Consider the following 20,070-nt stretch of genomic DNA (forward strand, 5'->3'; position numbering starts at 1 on the left):
GGCAGGTGGGAAGAGAAACTCTTATTGTTTTTTGGATAAATGGATGTGCTGTGTATTCCTCAAATTGTCTTCTAAATACTTACGTTTATGCCCATATATTAATGCTGCTTTTGGTTAGAGGAGCTTCTCTTTTCAAATGGCAATGACCACTGATGGACTCAAAACTCTCCAAATTGCTGAGGAATGACAATGGAGTGCTCACCACTAAGTGAGCCATCTCTATCATACTCTCCAAAGCTCAGGGAATTGAGGAATGGTAGCAGAAAGAACGTGTCAAAGGAAGGGGACAACTGTTTATAATGCTGCCTCCCAGACACAAAGCACCTGTGGTATTCTTGACCTCACAGTGGCTGCCACTACCTACACGAGACCGGCAGAATAGAAAGTGAAAATTTATGACACTAGAATAAAAGAGAGACTAGTTGGAAAGAAGTGATTCAATGTGGGGTGGGGGGCATGGGCGGGGAATAAAGGAAGGTAGGGAGGGGACTATGATCATGATATATTGTTTATATTTATGGAAGTTATCAACAAAAATGTTGATAATTTTTTATTTATTTATTTATTTGAGAGAGAGAGAGGGAGAGAAAAAGGTAGATAGAGAGAATGGGCACACCAGGGCCTCCAACCACTGCAAAAAAAAAAAAAAAAAAAAAAACCTCCAGATGCATGTGCTCTCTGTACACCTGGCTTATGTGGGTCCTGGGGAATCAAACCAGGCTCCTTAGACTTTGCAGGCAAACCACTAAACTGCTAAGCCATTTCCCCAGTCTCCAAAAAGTTTTTTTTTTTTTAAGAGAGGATATTAATCCCATTCATGACCATGGAGTCCTCATGATTTCCTTCCCAAAGACCCAACTCAATACCACAACCTTGTTTGCTGTTGAGCTAATTGTCTGGCATATATCCCTTGATTACATTGTAATAATTCTTGTCAGATGACATTTCAAAATGCTTATTTATTATATATAAACTTTTAACAGTGACAGTCATTATAAACTCATTAATTCAGACATGTTCCCCTACAAATAGTACCATTATTGCACAATTATAGTTGAAAAAGAAAATCTAATCTCTGTAAACAGTTAAATTGACAAAATGTTTAGTTACTTTAAGTACTTAAATGTGAGTTTGTTGAAATATTTTTATTCATATTGTAATTTGTATGCATATCTTTTTGTGGGGGAGGGGTTTGGTTTTTCAAGGTAGGGTCTCACTCTAGCCTAGGCTGACCTGGAACTCACTATGTAGTCTTAGGGTGACCTCAAACTCACGGCAATCCTCCTACTTCTGCCTCCTGAGTGCTGGGATTAAAGACATGTGCCACCACACCCAGCTGTATGCATATCTTTTATACTGGAAGTGTAATAAAGTTACATGTATACAAGGTTGTTGTCTATAGTACAGTATAATGCAACTAATTCATAAATGTGCTATAAGAATTAATGAATTAAGCCCAGTATAGTGGCACATGCCTTTAATCCCAGTACATGGAAGGCAGAGGTAGGAGAATCATCATGAGTTCGAGGCCACCCTAAGACTACATAGTGAATTCCAGGTCAGCCTGGGCTAGAGCAAGATCCTACCTTGAAAAAAAAAAAAAGAACTAATGAGTTAAACAATAAGGGATGTTTTCATATCAAAAACCTCCTTGTTGGGCTGGAGAGATGGCTCAGCAGTTAAGGCACTTGCCTGCAAAGCCTAAGGACCTGAATTCAGTTCCCCAGTAAAGCCAGATGCACAAAGTGGCACATGCATTTGGAGTCCATTTGCAGCAGCTGAAGGCCCTGGCCTGCCCATTATCTCTCTCTGTCTCTATCTCCCTCTGCTTGCAAATAAATAAATATATATACACCTTTAATCCCAGCATTTGGGAGATGGAGATAGGAGGAACATAGTGAGTTTGAGGATAGCCTGGGCTACAGAGTGAGTTCCAGGTCAGCTTGGGCTAGAGTGAGATCCTACTTAAAGAAAAAACTCTTTGTCTAGTTATACTTCATAGAATCACTGTAGAAAGGAACTTGTATGATAGCTTCAAAACAGTCTGATTAAAAATGTTTCAATAATACATTAGGCAAAAGAGAAAATTTAACTTTAACAGTAATCAAATGATAAGAAAATAAAAGCACTGTCAATATAAGAATTTTAAGTGCCAGAGTTCTATAGACCACATAATAATTTTAAATAATAGTTACATTGTTAATTGTTGAAATAATATGTAATAGTCTTTTTTTCTCCTCAATCATTATAATCTTATATGCTATTCCAATAATAATTTATCACCAAGACAGGTATTTTTCTAAGTAATGTATCACCAAACCACATTTTGTTTCTGGTGTCATCTGCTGAAATCAATCCATGTTATAAAATGATACATTGACTAAAAACTTGATAAACTTTGAAATGAAGTTCACCGACATGCTACTAAAAATAGGTCCATTTTAATTTTTTCAACAAATTTAATATGATCATGATGATAGAAGCACATTAGGATAATAGAAATTCACTCTACATTAGTTTTTAATGAATCTTAGATTTCACAATTCTTTCATATTCCAAAATTTAATTAGTCTTCAAAAATAACTATCATTTCTTGAGCTCTTAACATGCACCATACTATGCTAAGCACTTCACCTGTGAGAAGAACCCTCACAACAACCTTATACAGTACAGCACAAAATGTTCCCATTGTATAGAAATAGAAACTGAGACTCCAAAGATTGAAAAATGTATTGCAAATAGAAGAGCCAGGATTTGAATACATCAGATCTATCTGACTCCAAATCCATGTTCTGAAACAACATGATGCATCAGTCATGCAATTTTAAGAAAACAATTCTAGGGCTGGAAAGATAGCTCAGAATTTAGGGCACTTGCCTGCATAAAGTCAGATGCACAAAGTGGTGCATGCATCTGGAGTTCATTTGCAGCAGCTGGAGACCCTAGTGTACCCATTCTCTCCCCTACCCATTGCAAATAATTAAATAAATAGTAAAAAGAAATAGAAAATAATCCTAAATGTAGAGAAGTGGACCATCAATCAAGGTGAAATACAAAATGAGGTTAGCTATGAAAAAAAATTGCAAGCCACCCAAAGATTCTCATCAGGCCGAGGAGATGGCTCAGTCAATTACGGGCTTGCCATGCAAGCTTGAGGAAGATCTCCAGGACTCACATAAAATTCACGCACAGCTGCCAGTGCCTGTAATCCCGGCACTGAGGAGTCAGAGAAAAGAGGATCTTTGGAGTCTAATGGAATCTGTGAGCTCCAAGTTCAGTGTGAGACCCTCTCTCAAAAAAACAAAAATGGAGGCCTGGATAGATGGCTTAATGGTTAAAGCACTTGCCTGTAAAGCCAAAGGATACTGGTTTGGTTCCCTAGGACCTACATAAAACCAGATTAACAGGGTGGGGCATGTGTCTGGAGTTAGAGGCCCTGATGTGTCCATTCTCTTTCTCTCTCTCTCTCTCTCTCTCTCTCTCTCTCTCTCTCTCTCTCTCTCTCTCTCTCAAATAAATGAATAAAATGGGCTGGAGGGATGGCTTACCAGGACCCATGTTAGCCAGTTGCACAAGGTGTCACATGCATCTGGAATTCGTTTGCAGTGTATGGAGGCCCTGGCGTGCCCATTCTCTCCCTCTCTCCCTCTTTCTCTGTCAAATAAATAAATATAATATATTAAATAAATAAATAAAATATATTCTGGCCTCAATACCCACAAAAACACCTGGATGAGCACCCATGCATGCCCACACACTTACACATGCAAAAAAATATTCTTATAGACATATTTATTAAAAAGTAAGAAAAATTTTTCTTTTCTTTTCTTTTCTTTTCTTTTTTTTTTTTTTGTTTTGGTTTTTGAGGTAGGGTCTCATTCTGGCCCAGGCTGAACTGGAATTCACTAGAATTCACTATGTAGTCTCAGGGTGCCTCGAACTCATGGAGATTCTCCTACCTCTGCCTCCCAAGTGCTGGGATTAAAGGCGTGCACCACCATGCCCAGCTTATATTTTCCTTTTTAATAAGACAATTTTTGACAATATTGTGATTCTTAAACTCACTCTTAGCAGAGACTGGTCTATAACTCAATCCTCCTGCCTCCACCTCCCAAGTGGTAGGATTACAAGCATGTGTCATCATACCTATCTTAAAAATTCCAGGTCTTTTGGGGGAGTTGTTTTGTTGATTTTTTTTTGTTTGTTTGTTTGTTTTTGAGGTAGGGTCTTGCTCTAGCCCAGGCTAACCTGGAATTTACTAGTAGTATCAGGGTATCCTCGAACTCATGGTGATCCTTCTACTTCTGCCTCCTGAGTACAGGGATTAAAGGGGTGCACTACCACATCCAGCTCAAGGTCTTTTAATCATGATTTTCACACCTATGCTGTGTAATGGTTTCAGTAGACGAAATATATACTTATTTTGAACCATTTGGTACTATGAATCAAATATTTGCGAGGAAATGAACTATCCTTACTTACATTTTGCATCATCATTCCTCCTTCTTAGGAAATTAAGTTATTTTCACATGACCATAAAAATTCATGAAATACAATTAAAAACAGCAAACAAGAGTCACATTTTATAAAGCAGCAATTACATTTGTGTGGTGCCAGTATAATTGCAAGACAGAAGACAGTTCATTCATTAGTAACACAGAATTTCTTCCAGTGGGTTTCCTCAAACTCATTATATATTCCCTGGCCGATTCTCCTAAGTAATTAGATTTTAACAGGATTTTCAACAGATCAGAGCAATCTCTGTGGATGCCAATAGAAGAGACCCCTCTGGCCTTACCAGCAGGGCAGAGCTGAGAACATGCAGGCTGGGAGTTAATAGGACAATTACTGGCCTCTTTTAAATGAGTTACATTAATGCACTTAAGCTAAATGGCTCTGCATATGATAAAATATTAACATCTGCAAAATATGAAATCATGCTCTGCAATCAAGTTTTGTTGTTTTAATTTCCCCAAAGAAAGATTTCAATTGTTTACATAAATGCCTTTGAATATTGTATATTAAATATTTTTGAATGTATGAAGAGAAAATTTGAAACCACTGAAGAATCCTAAATATCCTGACTTTTAGGGTATTATTTCTGTCTACAGCAGAAACAAAAACACAAAAAGCAAAAAAAAAAAAAAAAAAAAAAGCCCTAGACAAATCTATAAGATGATAATTTTCAAGTACTGGGCAATGAGAAGAATAGAAAACTGATTCTTGAGAAGAGGAGAAATAGATGCGGTAGGCTCTGGGTTGAGGGTTGAGAACTTGGCCCAAGCAAGCCAAGGTGACCAGAATTCGCAGGACCAAGTCCCAGAGCGGAGAGGGACAAAGTGTCAGAGCTCATCCTCTGGCAGGTGTGGGGAATTCCCAAAGCTGAGCAAAGGATCTGTGACCCTGAACTCAGCTCACACCCGATGAGCAGAGCTTGCATTCCCCGTCGCTGGAGTTAGAAATAAGCACCTTGTAGCATACAAGGAGATGGAGAATACAGGATATTGCCACAGTGCTAGAGGCAAATGAACCCTAGAGTAAGAATCCATCTGAACCAGCTTACCAGGATGAGTTTATTTCCAAGTAATCTGAGTGCCCAGTACAAAACTGGACATTAGGAATAAAAAGACTCCAACAGAAAGCAAGGTTTGCAGTGCCCAGCTCCCACCTCACAAAGAGGTAGCCAAGCATGTGGCACACACTTGTAATCCCAGCACTGGGGAGGCAGAGGAAAGAGAATTGCCACAAGTTCAAAGTCAGCTATGACTTAATATGGAGACCCTGCCTCAAAAAAAGACCAAAGAGGCCAGGTGTGGTGGCATCCCAGCACTCAGGAGGCTAAGGTAGGAGGATCACATGAGTTGAAGGCCACCCTGAGACTACATAGTGAATTCCAGGTCAGCCTGGGCTAGAGGGAGACCCTACCTCGATAAAACAAAAACAAACAAACAAACAAACAACAACAAACAAACAAACAAAAAACAGCTGTAATAGAGCTGGAGATATGGCTTAGTGGTTAAAGCACTTGCTTGCAAAGCCAAAGAACCCAGGTTTGATTCCCCAGGACCCATGTAAACCAGATGCACAAGGTGGCACATGTGTCTGGAGTTCCTTTACAGGGGCTAGAGGCACTGACATGTCCATTCTCTCTATTTGCCACTTTCTCTCTCTCTCTCTCCATCTTTCTCTCAAATAAATAAATAAAATATTTTTTAAACAGCTATAATAAATATGTTCAAAAAAGATGGGAAAGACAATGGCAAGGAGAGACATAGTAGATACAAATATAACCTAAATCACATTTAAATACAATGTCTGCAGTGAAAAATACACTGTATCGCATTAACAGCAGTTTGGCACAGTAGACAAAGAATGAACAGAGCCTCAGCCATGAACACCTCTGAACACCCTAACGTGGGAACTGGAATCTACAAATGAGAACAGAGGAAGGGAAGAGAAAAATCACTAAGGAAATGCTGCCCGCCCCAGGGGTGTGCTCTCTGGAATCCATAGTGAGACTATGGAAAAGCCAAGGAAGAATGACCAATTTTTTCCCAACTTTGATGAAAACAATACAACCAAGTAACAAAAAAGGAAAGCTACACAAGACATATCATTTGCTGGGTGTACTGGCTCACACCTGTAATCCCAGCACCCTGGGGACTACAACTGGAGGATTACAAATTCTAGGCCCGCCTGGACTACAATAGTGAATTCAAGGTCAGCCTGGGCTACATGGTAGGACTGCCTCAAAAACAAAACAAAAGTAACAACAACAAAAACCAGAAAAATATATCTCATTAAGTAAATATCTAGAATATACTGCCAAATGTACCTTTTAAACTTTTCCCTTGTTGTTTTGTTTTGCTCGGCTTTTGTTTTGTTTTGTTTTCAGATAGATCTCATTCTATCCTGGAGGCTGGCCTTGAACTCAGTATGTAGCCCAGATCTGCCAGGACCACACAGTGATCCTCCTCCTACCTCAGCCTCCCAAATGCTGGGATTATAAGTATGCATCATCACTTGTTATTTTTTAAGTACATGTAGAAAAGAAGATATTTGGAAAGATCTGATCCTGTCAGTTTTGTATTTAGTTTCTGTGACACTGGCTCATATTTTCCATGAAGAGTATTCAGCCTAATACAGTCCTAATACAGTGGCAAACACTGAATGTGTAATTCAGAAGTCTTATATGAATTATACATTTAGTTATTGGCCTAATAAAGAAAGGTTTTCTATTCTTCTTCCTAAAAGGTTATGTAGTTTTATGCTCCAAAAATCTCTATAAAATACCAGCAGGTGCTAAGACAGAGCCTGGCCAGAAAACTCTTCCTCGACACCCTGACAGACTCTTACTCATGAGCACAGTTCTTTTCTCCCTTGTGGAGATTCAAATATCTGCTTTAATGTAATTTAGGTATTCTGGCAATCTTAAAACAGAAGTTTCTTCAATTTACTTGCACTTTAGGGACATTTGGAAACTTATTATTTAGAATGACTCTTTGATCCAGGCAAGGTGAAACTTACCTGTAATTCCCCCAACCTTTCAAAGTAGTACTTCAGAGGCAGGAAGATCATGAGTTTGAGGCCAACCTTGGCTACAGAGAAAGCTCTGGCCAGTCTGAGCTACATAGTAAGGGAGAGAGAGAAGAAAGAAAAACTAAGAAACAAAACAAGAAAGAAGGAAAGATGTTTTTGCATGAATAATCTTTTTTTTCTGGTCAAACTCTAATTTTTATCCTTCAAATCTTGAAACTAAGTACACCAAACTAAATTGTTAGTAAAGTATATTCTGGGGCTAAGGATATTGCTCAATAGCAGAGCACTTGCCTAGAATGTGTGAGACTCTGAGTTTGAACCCCAGCACCTCCCAAATAAATGATAATGTATATTGGTGGAGTCGAATGGAATGAAGAGCGACATATAATTTGCTGAGTACTGTGCATGGAGGCTGGAGATTTCAGTATCACAAAGTAAAGATAAGAAACCAGAGTTGCCCTTTCCTGGTAGATTGTATGAGTCAAACAGAGCTCCAAGTGCAATTAGCATTTTCAGAAAGAAATCCAACAACTGGCCAGAATGAATAACCTCCTTTGGTTATTATCCCTCCTGTAGGCTCTTCAGGCTTGCTTTACACACTGAACTTGAAACACATATTTATAGGTTTTTTTTTTAAATATTTTTTGTTCATTTTTTATTTATTTATTTGAGAGCAACACACACAGAGAGAAAGACAGGGGCTGGAGAGATGGCTTAGCGGTTAAGCGATTGCCTGTGAAGCCGAAGGACCCCGGTTCGAGGCTCAATTCTCCAGCCACTGCAAACGAACTCCAGACACGTGCGCCCCCTTGTGCATCTGGCTAACGTGGGACCTGGGGAACCGAGCCTTGAACCGGGGTCCTTAGGCTTCACAGGTGAGCACTTAACTGCTAAGCCATCTCTCCAGCCCTATTTATAGGTTTAATTGCTCCTTTAGGCATTTTGATGTGTCCTACCAAATTCAAAGTAAGGAAACACAAGGATAATATACATTAAAAGGGTATGGAATAATATACTGCTATGGCTAACAACAATTTTTTTGTTTGTTTTTGGTTTTCGAGATAGGGTCTCACTCTAGCTCAGGCTAACCTGGAATTCACTATGTAGTCTCAGGGTGGCATCTAACTCACAGTGATCCTGCTCCCTCTGCCTCCCAAGTTCTGGAATTAAAGTCATGTACCACTACATCTGGCTTAACCACAATTTTTGAGTCATCAGAAAGTAGAACTACAACCTAGAAGTTGAACTCCTAAGAAGACAAAATTAGGGCCAGTTTAAAAAGAAATGTTTTCTAACAGTCTGAGATAAACAAATAACAAAGGGCAAGTTCCCCATCACTCTAGATAAACAGACACAAGAGAGTCCCTTTGGCAGAGACTTTGTGTGTTCAAATGTAGTTGACAACATATGCTTTTAATTTTCAAATAGTATTTACTTATTTATTTGAGAAAGGGAGAGAGACACTATGACCATGGCAGGGTCTCTTGCCACTGCAAATGGACTCCAGATGTATACACCACTTTATTCATCTGACTTTACTATATAGGTATAAGGGAGTCAAATCCAGGCCAGCAGGCTTTGCAAGCAAGTGCCTTTAACCACTGAGCTATATACCCAACCCGAATTAGACAATATTAACAGATCTGACCTTTAAACTTTTCCTAGTATTTGGATGACTTGATTGTATGGTCCTGAATGTCGTTCAAGGAGCACCCTTTGCCTCAGTCAATATCTCTGGTGGACAGCAGTAATGGCTCCTTTTCTTGCACATGGAAATACTGGACTGAGAGAGAACTAGGCTAGTTCTGATTCCTTCACTAATTAGCTGGGTGACTTTGTACTGGTCACTTAATGTTTCTTGGTTTTGTTATCTGAAAATGTGGCCTGACTATGAAGACAAGTCTCAGAATTTGTGCCACTTTAAGTTGGGAGTGGTGGTGCATGCCTGTAATCTCAGCTACTAGGGAGTTGGAGGCAGGAAGATCAGGAGTTCAAGGTCATTCTTAGCTACAAAAAGTTCAAGGATAGCTTGTACTACATAAGATGTTGTCTCAAAAAAAGAAAATTCATGCCACTCTGTAAACTATACCATACCGGACTTCAGTTCCTAGCTATGTGCCAGCCTAATACCTTGCTTGGATAAGCAGCCAACTTCTGCTTATGGCATTCAGAGAAATACTTCATTCTACTGTAGTAGAGAATTCTGTTTGCCTCACCCATCCCCATTCATGGTTAGCTAACCAGAGAAAGGTCTTCCTCCACTCATCAAGGACTTTTACAGACCAGCTCATTGTATTCAACTGCTCATTGTATTACCAAACAGTTTTATATTTCTGAAAGGAGCCATATAGTCCCTGCTCCTAAAGCAAATCTCCATGCCTGTTCAAATTTTTAAAATCTATTTTCCATTACAGTATCCTAAAATATTAGTTACACCATTTACTATTGATTCTAAAATAGAAAATATTACTAAAAGACACGTTAATGAATCACTGAGGAAAACTGCTAAATACAGTAGTACAGAAAAATTACTAAAAGTAATTTTTATAGCAACTTATCAAAATTGACTAGTCATTTGCGTACACTCTATTCTACATTGCTAAATTCAGAAGTAATCTCATTAGAATGAAAAAATTCTCCCACTGACATAATTTTCTCTGTCCATTGTCTACATTACAATGGTCTTTTTGCATTTCAATTAGAGATGAAACTTTCTATATTTCTTTTCTTAACCTTTCATGCATTTGATTTAAAACAACAACAAAAATACCTCTACTTCAAAAACATCAAGTATAAGGGCTAGGCAGATGGCTCAGAGATTAAAGGTACTTACTTGCAAAGCCTACTGGCTCAGGTTCATTTCTCCAGTACCCACATGAAGCCAGATACAGAAAGTGTCACATGCATCTGAAGCATATTTACAGTGGCAAGAGATCCTCACATACCCATTCATTCTCTCTGTCTCTCTCTGCTTGCATAATTAAATCTCAGCTCTCTCGTAGTTGAGGACAGAGGATCTGAAGTTTGAGGTCAAACTGGGCTACATAGCAAGGTCCAAGCCAAACTTCATAGTGAGACCCTATTTCAAAAAACCAAACTCTCTCTCTCTCTCCAATAAATAAATAAATTTAATTTAAAAAACAAGCAAACAAACAAAACCTCATCAAACTGGACTCATTTCTTTCTTTCTTCCCTTCCTTCCTTCCTTCCTTCCTTCCTTCCTTTCTTTCTTTCTTTTTAACATAGGTTCTCACTCTAGCCCAGGCTGACCTGGAATTCACTATGGAGTCTCAGGGTGGCTTTGAATTCACAGCCATCCTCCTACCTCTGACTCCCAAGTACTGGAATTAAAGGCATTTGCCACCACACTAAGTTGAACTCTGATTTCTTGCTAGAAGAGCTTTATTGTGACTTCTAGTTGCTAAATGATTTGTCGATGTGGGGAAATCAACATCACTCACTTCATACTGTTCTTGCTCCAAAAAAATGTTCTTAAGGGGAAGAAACCATAGCTGAACATTATGCAACATTTTTTATCAGCCACCCTGAAATGCCCAAGTAAGAGAACGGAAACTACAGATGGCTTTCTAACCAGAAAAACCTTCTCTGGGTAACTATTAATTCAGAAATGAATACAAAGAATGCCATAGTATTGTATTTAGACATTTTAATGTGTTAACAGTCATGGTTTCATGTGATATGCCAGTAACCTTATCAAGCAATGTAAGGCATAGGCCACTTACATGAAGGAGGAGTAAGTCAAACCACTTGACTTTCCATACAATGAGTTTGCTGGGACTTGTCCCATCAAATTCATGTTAACACTCTGACCCCCAATGTAACCACATTTGAAGACAAGGCCTACCAAGAGGTAATCAAGGAAAATGAGGTCTTAAAGGTCCTGAGGATTAGATAGGATTAGTGTCATTAGAAGAGACTCCAGAGAGCTTGTTCTCTTATTCTCCACATCCATTCACTGATGCAGACACAAAGAGGTCATATGGACATATGACAAGATGGCAACCACCTACAAGCCGGGAAAGGAATCTTTGTCAGAAATCATCTCTGATCTTGGACTTCTAGTCTCCAGAACTGTGAGAAAATGTCTGTTGTGAAGAATGACCAGTCTATGGTGTCTTATTACAGCCACCTGAGCTAGGACAGAGTGAGCTGTCATGAACCTTCTGACGCCAAAGCCTCTTGGTCCTATATTTTGATCAGCATCAGTAGACTAATGGCAATAATTAGTGATGAGGAAGGACCAAGTAACTGTTCCTGGACCTATCACTGCATCTTTCCCCAGAAAGTGATGTTTCTCAATCTCTGTCTGCCATTATTGCTGTCATAAAGATAGACCTCCAAGAAGTTAGAAGCATTATCCCAAATGTCTAGTGAACCTTGTGACTTTCTTTCTAGTAATAAACTTTTGAACTAATTCCTTTAAAAAATATTACACTTGTTATTGGGGAATGGTCTTTACTTCTATTTAATATGCCCCCCCCCCGTGAAGAAAATCCAGCCATCTCCCTTCACTCATTCAAACCTAATTGGTAATTTTTTTTGTTTTGTTTTGTTCTTTTGTTTTTGTTTTTTGTTTTTTTGAGGTAGGATCTCTCTCTAGCCCAGGCTGAATTCACTATGTAGTCTTAGAGTGGCCTCGAACTCACAGTGATCCTCCTACCTCTGCCTCCACCACCATGCCCGGCTCTACTGGTAAATTTTATAAAGAATAAATGGTGTGTTCCACCCTGGCTCAGTGAAAGCCTGTCTACAAAAAGCACAAATTATTTTTCTCTTCCATGTTATAAATCTTCCTTGTAAAAGGCTTAATGCCAGGATTCTGTTCAAAAGCTCATTTTGCTCGTAAAAGAAGCCAATTTAGCCGATGTTGGTAATAAAACAGTATTTTGGCCTCAGTATTATTTTTTATTTGAATTGTTCAGAAAGAAGATAAGCAGGGTGTCATTTTAGTTGGGCCCTTTTGGAGAGGCCACCAGCTGGACAAACCTCCTTATTCTAATAACTCTACCTCTTGAGAAACCAGGAAGAATATGAACCTCAATGCAGGGGGAATTATCCTTGCAGTGACTGCAGTAAATGTTTGTTGAAGGGGAAAAAATGGAAAGAGAAGATATACCATATATACCCAATTTTAATGGAAAGCCTATTTCTGCCATATACATTAGAGAAATTGTTCAAGAACAGTTCAACCATGTGAAAATATTAGCACTGTAATTCTGCCAAGGTCAGTAAGACCTAGTGATTTGCTAAGAAATCACCTTCATTTCACCAGGTAAATAAAGGCTTCTTCTTCTGTGCATCCTATCCAAGAAGGCTCTGCATAGCAACAGTTAAATTATGAACACAGCACATATGTTCCATACCATATCATTTACAGCACAATTTAGCATAGACATAATGCTTTGTAACAAACTACAATACCATTCACAAAATGCATTTAAATAGCATAATTTAGTTCATTAAATTCAGTCATTTACAGTAAATCAAAATCATCATAGGAATTGAAGAGAGTACACAGTTGTTTGTTTGAATAGTTAAGCTAGGTAAGTCAATTTCTTTTTGAAGGTCAAGGACAGAGTTGTTTCCATTTTCTGTTATAAAAAAGATACAGCTGGTGTCAAAAGATAATTTAGTGTCATCTCAAAATGATCAACTCTTTTTCTCCTCCCTCCCCTCTCCCTGCCTCCTGGTTGCATAGCACATCACCCCGATTCCTGAAATAGACCAAACTCCCCAAAATGTCATACAGGCTATTTAACTAGAATGCATATGCAGAGTTTTACAAAAATCTCAAATGTATACGTTTTTCAAATCTTTAATCACAATGTATATATTTAATCCTGAGAAAGCTTAAAATGCTCCAGAGCATATAATCATTTGCTTATCTATTTTTCATATTGTTCTAGAAGCCCCTTGTGGGTAGGAGTCTGCCCAGTAAATGGGATTTTCAGCCCTACCTCCTTCAAAGACTTGCCCACTCGCCTACAATCCCCGTGGCCCCATGCACAATGCCACACATGCTCAGGAAGTCGTTGTTTAAGGGGCTTACCTTCGAATATATTTTATAAGTATACCAAATCAATCTATATTTTAGAAATTGTTTTGGTATACCAGAGCCTACAATAAAGGACAAGTAAGAAAGGAGAGGACAGACTGCTAAATTTACCCAGAGCATTCAACCTAATCTCATTTTTCTGTTCAGTTTGGCAGAAGGATACAATGCTCTAGGTGGACAAAACTGCATTTTTACCTTCCATGGGTGATTCTTTTAGCCCATGTCTCACAAATTCAGCAGCGTAGATTTAAGCTCTAGCCCAGCTGCCTTAAACCAGCCCATACTAAGCAACATGTCACACACAGAATTTCTCCAGACGGTCAGTAGCCTCAGTGTGCCTTGCACCAGGCACAGTGTTGACCGCAGAGCAGATAGACCGGCATAGGAGCTCAGCTCAGCCCTAACCTGCCTAGACTGACTGTGAGTGCAGTACTGGGGGGTAGTGCAAGGTGCTCCAAGAGAATACAGTACTTTGAGTAACAAAAATGATACAACTCATTCCCAGCGAAGGCCTGGCTCCATCCTCATCATTGATACATGGGAGAAAGTGAGAAGGAGAGCTATCAGGAGAAAGATGGCTTCTCCTGTCTCCTCTCCTTGAGTCCCATTTCCTCTTCTTGAAGGAGGGGCAGCTGAGAAAATGTTGGAATATTAGGACAAATAATTATTTTTAAAACTTGAAAGTAATTATTCTTTTAAGTTTTGAACGTTTCTGGTGTATTAGTGGTTTGAAGAATTGTGTAGGAGTCCATTGCCATGAACAACTTTAATTATACTAAGTCTCTATTCAAAATATCTCTGAATTTTCCATGATGCCTAACAGCAAAATGCTATGTCAACCAGGTATGGCTGTTCATGTCTATAATCCCAGCACCAGGCTGAGGCAGGAGGACTACCACAAGTTTAATGCCAACCTGAGCTACATAACAAGTACCAAACCAGTCACAGCAGGGAGGGAGGGAGGGAAGGAGAGAGGGATGGAAGGAGTTAGAGAAGGAAGGAGGGAGGAAGGAAACCTTCAATACCTGCAGGGACAACATAGAAAAAGTTGACACTGAGCACTCACTAAGAGCCTGCATTTGCTGTGGGTGAGAATTCAAGCAGTCTGGAAGAGGAAGCAAGACAAGCAATTAAATGACAAATAAACCCAGGCTGATCAAAACTGAATCACATTCATTTACACTAGCCTCCAGAGGATCCTGAGGTTTCTCATGTTGTATTTAAAGAAACCATCTATAAAAGGTTGGGATGGGTCTCACTAGACTGGAAAGAATAAGTCCAGATCACTCTGTTTAACAACCACTCATCATAAATTCCATTTTTTATTCAGTGAGGGAATGACAGAAACTCACTCACTCCCAGTTACAGCAATTCAGAGCAAAAGATCTCCCAGTTATATTATCATGGCAAAAATCTAAATTTGGTTCTTTTAGAATTCTTCATTTTTGCTTTTACCCATGAAGTGGAGGATTAAAGGACACGGTTAAGGGCCTACACTATTAAGTGAGCTCCTCCCAGTCTGATCAATCTGGGGGTGACCTTTTCCTAGGTCTCTGGCAACTGCTGTCTCCTGGAACAAAGCCAGAATGTAAGATGAAAAGCTGCACGAGGAGGTCGCAAGGGAAACAGCCATGACTCTTACTGAGAGCCAGAAAGAAATCCCAGATCTTAGGCACAGTAGCTCCTAAGCCTGGGTGTTCCACTGGGCATGAGAACTCCCTTCATGGTTTATTCTTCAAGATTCCGTGCACAGGAGAGGGGTATAGCAGATCTCAGGTGGGTGTGTCTTTCCATGCTACCTGGAGAAGGGCAGGACAGACTTGCCCTTGGATCCTCTGGTAACCTGAAGGGAAACTTCGTGTTCTGCAGATGAAGAAGGAGGTCTCAAGTCATTTGCAGCAGAAACCTCCAGAGGTGGCACCAACCGTGAATTCCAACTGGAACCTTAAGAAAGGAAAAGTAGAACTGAAGATATGGCTGCCAGGTTAAAGGCCCTTGTTCACAAAAGGAGAAGTGACAGTATGTACATCATAAATTCTGAAGAGGACCTGGGAGCAGCTTCTTCTGGGGACTGCTGCCATTGGGTGTCTAGGAGAGAGGGAGGAGGATGAAAATGAACCTGCTAAGGTCAGTGTCTTCCCTTCCAGAAATACTGGCCAACAGGTTGTACGGCTGCCCCTGGAGTCACTGTTGTCTTCCTTCCCTCCCTCCCTTCCTTCCTTCCTTCCTTCCTTCCTTCCTTCCTTCCTTCCTTCCTTCCTTCCTTCTTTCTTTCTTTCTTTCTTTCTTTCTTTCTTTCTTTCTTTCTTTCTTCTTTCCTTTCTTTCTTTCTTTCTTTTTGTTTTGTTTGTTGGTTGGGTTTAGGAGGGATTTTTATTTGTTTGATTTTTGGTTATTCGAGGTAAGGTCTTGCTCTAGCCTAGGCTGACCTGGAATTCACTAGTCTCAGGCTGGCCTTGAACACATGGCTATCCTCCTATCTCTGCCTTCTGAGTCTAGGATTAAAGATATGCACTACAATGCCCTGTTGGGATCACTCTTTGGTGCTGGTTCATATGCTAAACAGATGCTAGACCATTGAAGGACACCGTTAACCCTTGAGTCACTTTTTTTTAACAAGATGGCTCCTCCCTGGAACTTTTCCTAGCCAGATCCAGACAGCCTTCCAAGAACTACATCTTCTGATGGTGACTGTTCCAGCCTGTCATAGAGACATTGCCATATCACCAGCCAATCACTGTTCTGTGTAACTTTCCCCTCCATGCCATTCGACATTGCCATTCCAAGAAGAGGATTCACCCTGTGTACTTGGCATGATGAGTGCTATCCCTGCAAGCCTCACACATGTACCATACCATCTACCAAGAGCGCCATGCGAAGACATGTCTCATCTCTCCCTCTGCAGAGCATCACAGCAAGTCATGTCTGATCTCTACCTCCACAGAGACGGAAAGTCTATATTAATCAAAGAACACAACATCAAATCTCCCCAAGGACTCCAACAGCTGACTTTCTCATGAGCTGAAGAATAACAATGACTTACTGAATTCCAAGTACATCCAGTGTCATGTGGGTATGCTGTAAGGCAAATTTTAAAAAAAATCTTTTTTTATTTATTTATGAGAGAGTCAGAGTAAGAGAGAAAATGGGCACACCAACTTCCTCTTGCTGCTGCAAGTGAACTCCAGATGCTTGGGCCACTTTGTTTGCCTGACTTTAGATGGGTACTAAGGAATCTAACTCAGACCAGCAGACTTTGCAAGAAAGTGCCATTTTCTCAGTCCTGAAAATATTAATATTACCATTTGACAAAGAAACAGAGGCTCCAGGAGATTAACTGAGTTCAACAAGGCTACATGGCAAAGAACTAACATTCAAACTAGACCCATTTAGCCCCAAAGTCAGTACTCTGTTCACCAACCATTCTGCCTCAGAAAACAAAGAATTTACAAATCAAAGTAGGGCTGGAGGGATGACGTAGCAGTTAAGGCATTTGTCTGCAAAGCCAAGGGACCCAGGTTTGATTCCCCAGGACCCACATTAACCAGATACACAAGGGGGTGCCATGTGTCTGAAGTTCGTTTGCAGTAGCTGGAGGCCCTGACACACCCATTCTCTCTCTCTCTCTCCCCACTTCCCTCTTTCGCTGTCAAATAAATAAATAAATAAAAATAAAATATTAAAAATCAAAGTAAACTCCAGATTCACCACTAAGTCTAGCCCTTTTTGGGGGAATGGAGAGGAGTTGGATATGTTTCCAAAGGGGGAGGTTAGAAAAGGAAACTTGGACTGGAGAGATGGCTTAGTGGTTAAGAGCTTGCCTGTGAAGCCTAAGGACCCCGGTTCAAGGCTCTGTTCCCCAGGACCCACGTTAGCCAGATGCACAAGGGGGCGCACGCGTCTGGAGTTCGTTTGCAGAGGCTGGAAGCCCTGGCGCGCCCATTCCCTCTCTCTCCCTCTGTCTTTCTCTCTGTGTCTGTTGCTCTCAAATAAATAAATAAATAAAAATTAAAAAAAAAAAAGGAAACTTATTAAAACATGCCCTAAAGAAGATAATGTTGGGCTGGAGAGATGGCTTAGTGGTTAAGGGCTTGCCTGTGAAGCCTAAGGACCCCAGTTCGAGGCTCGGTTCCCCAGGTCCCACGTTAGCCAGATGCACAAGGGGGCGCACGCGTCTGGAGTTCGTTTGCAGAGGCTGGAAACCCTGGCGCGCCCATTCTCTCTCTCTCCCTCTATCTGTCTTTCTCTCTGTGTCTGTCGCTGTCAAATAAATAAATTTAAAAAATTAAAAAAAAAAAGAAGATAATGTTCTAAGGAAAGAATTTAAGGCCCCAAAAAGTAATAAATGTCTTAGCATTGCTGAGAATAGTGAGCTACATTTGGAGCCAGCTACCTATCTATCCATATCTATCTATATACCTATGTGTCAACTATCTGTTTTTCTCATGGTGCTAGGCAAGTACTATACCACTGGGCCACATCCTCATTCTTTCTGTATGATTTTTTTTCTTTTTTTGTTTTTCAGGGTAGGGTCTTGCTGTAGCCCAGGCTGAGCTGGAATTCACTATGTAGTCCCAGGGTGGCCTTGAACTCATAGCAATCCTCCTATCTCTGCCTCCCAAGTGCTGGGATTAAAGGCATGTGCCACCATGCCCTGCTTTTCTGTATAGTTTTTAAAGAAGTCATTTCAACGTCTTTGGATCTCACAGCTGTTTTTATATCTGCTAATGTGAATTATTCAATTTTCTATTGTAGGGGCATTGCAGAAAGGTATTCAACATTTTAAGAACTTACAATGTGCTGGTACCTGAAGTAGAGTTGAAAGCTGTGATGAAATTGAGAAATCATTATGTGTAAAATCCAGTTAGCACTAAGAAGAGCTTTCAGATATTTTTAAATATCAAGACCTTTTGACAGAAAAGAATATGGAAGTCTGGAGATGTGAAGTTACCTAAGGTCACATAATCAGTACAAAGTGGGGCTGTGACTAGAAGTCAGGAGCCTCGCTTTCTGCATTAAGCTGCTCTGGGAAACAGGAAACTGTGGCAAGAGGTACCACAACCAGGTAAATTTTAGAAATTGGTATTCAATTTAAAGCTATGAAAAATGACTAGAGAAAAAAAAAAAAGCTGGAGAAAAGTGACAAACCCAGAGTACTGAGGGTCAGAGAAAGTGCTGTGCTGAAAGGACAGACAGCAATGACTTAGAGGTGTGACACATGAGGCAAAGAGATGAAGCTGAAGACTGCGACAAGGAAGATGTAGGGATATAGCTCAGCTGGTGCAGTGCTTACCTAGCAGGAATGAAGTCCTAAATTCAATTCCCAGTACCACATAAACTAGGTAGTAGTGCATGCCTTTAATCCCTGCACTCCACAGGTAGAGGCAGGAAAATTCAGGGTCATCCTCAGCAACATAACAAGTTCAAGGCCACCTTGTCTCAAAATTAAAAGCTGGGGGGACTTAACACCTCCTTTGATGGTTTGTAAGCAGTTCGTGGTTGCTGAGAGTGAGAGAAGTATTTTCTTTAGTGATGTAGAGACTATAAATTGCCCATGCTCCTGTAAATAGCTCTTTCCTAGTACTCCTGTAAGTAACCTTAATTAGACTCATTGGATCACCAAAGGGAGAGAGAGACATGAAAATAGAAGGGGGACTATTTGGTTAGTGAGAGTGGAAGAGGAACAAGAAAGGGTAGTAGGGCGGAGGGATAAATGTGATCTAAGTGCATGAAACTATCACAAGGAACCCCATTATTATGTATAATTAATATTTATGCCAGCAAAAACACTTAAAACCAGAATGACTGAGCCAGTAGAACACAAAAGGAAACAGGGAGAGATAATAGAAGAGAAATACTAATAGAGCCTAAGTCCACCGTGAGCATGATACCAAGTTGCTAAGAGAAGAGGACTGTGATGAAGGGGTTTGCTAAATCAAATATGTTGTCTTTGGGTTAGGGAGATTGCTTACTGGTTAAGGCACTTGCCTGCAAAGCCAAAAGATCCATGTTCGACTCTCCAGATCCCATGTAAGCCAGACACACAAAGGTGAGGCAAATGCAAGGTCACACATGCCACTAGGTGGCACAAGACTCTGGAGTTTGATTGCAGTGGCTGAGGCCCTGGCATACCAATTCTCTCTCTTTCTCTTTCTCTCTCTCTCTGAAATAAATTTCTTTAACGTTTTTTAAAAAATATATTGCCCTCGACAGAGAAGAGTGGCAAGTCCCATGTCATACCACCATACTGTGCCACAACATAGCTATGAACTTACTGCCAAGATGTAGACAGTTCAGTCTCTACAGGATACAATAAGAACAGGGACAGGAAACATGGCTCAGAACTAGAGCATACTTAAGGCCCTGGGTTCAATTCCCAGCAGCATGTATACACATACATGCATGCATGCCCACACACAGAGAAAACAAGAAAAGGGAAGAGATGGAGGAATAGG

Source organism: Jaculus jaculus, chromosome 5, assembly GCF_020740685.1.
Source record: "Jaculus jaculus isolate mJacJac1 chromosome 5, mJacJac1.mat.Y.cur, whole genome shotgun sequence".
Lineage (NCBI taxonomy): Eukaryota > Metazoa > Chordata > Mammalia > Rodentia > Dipodidae > Jaculus > Jaculus jaculus.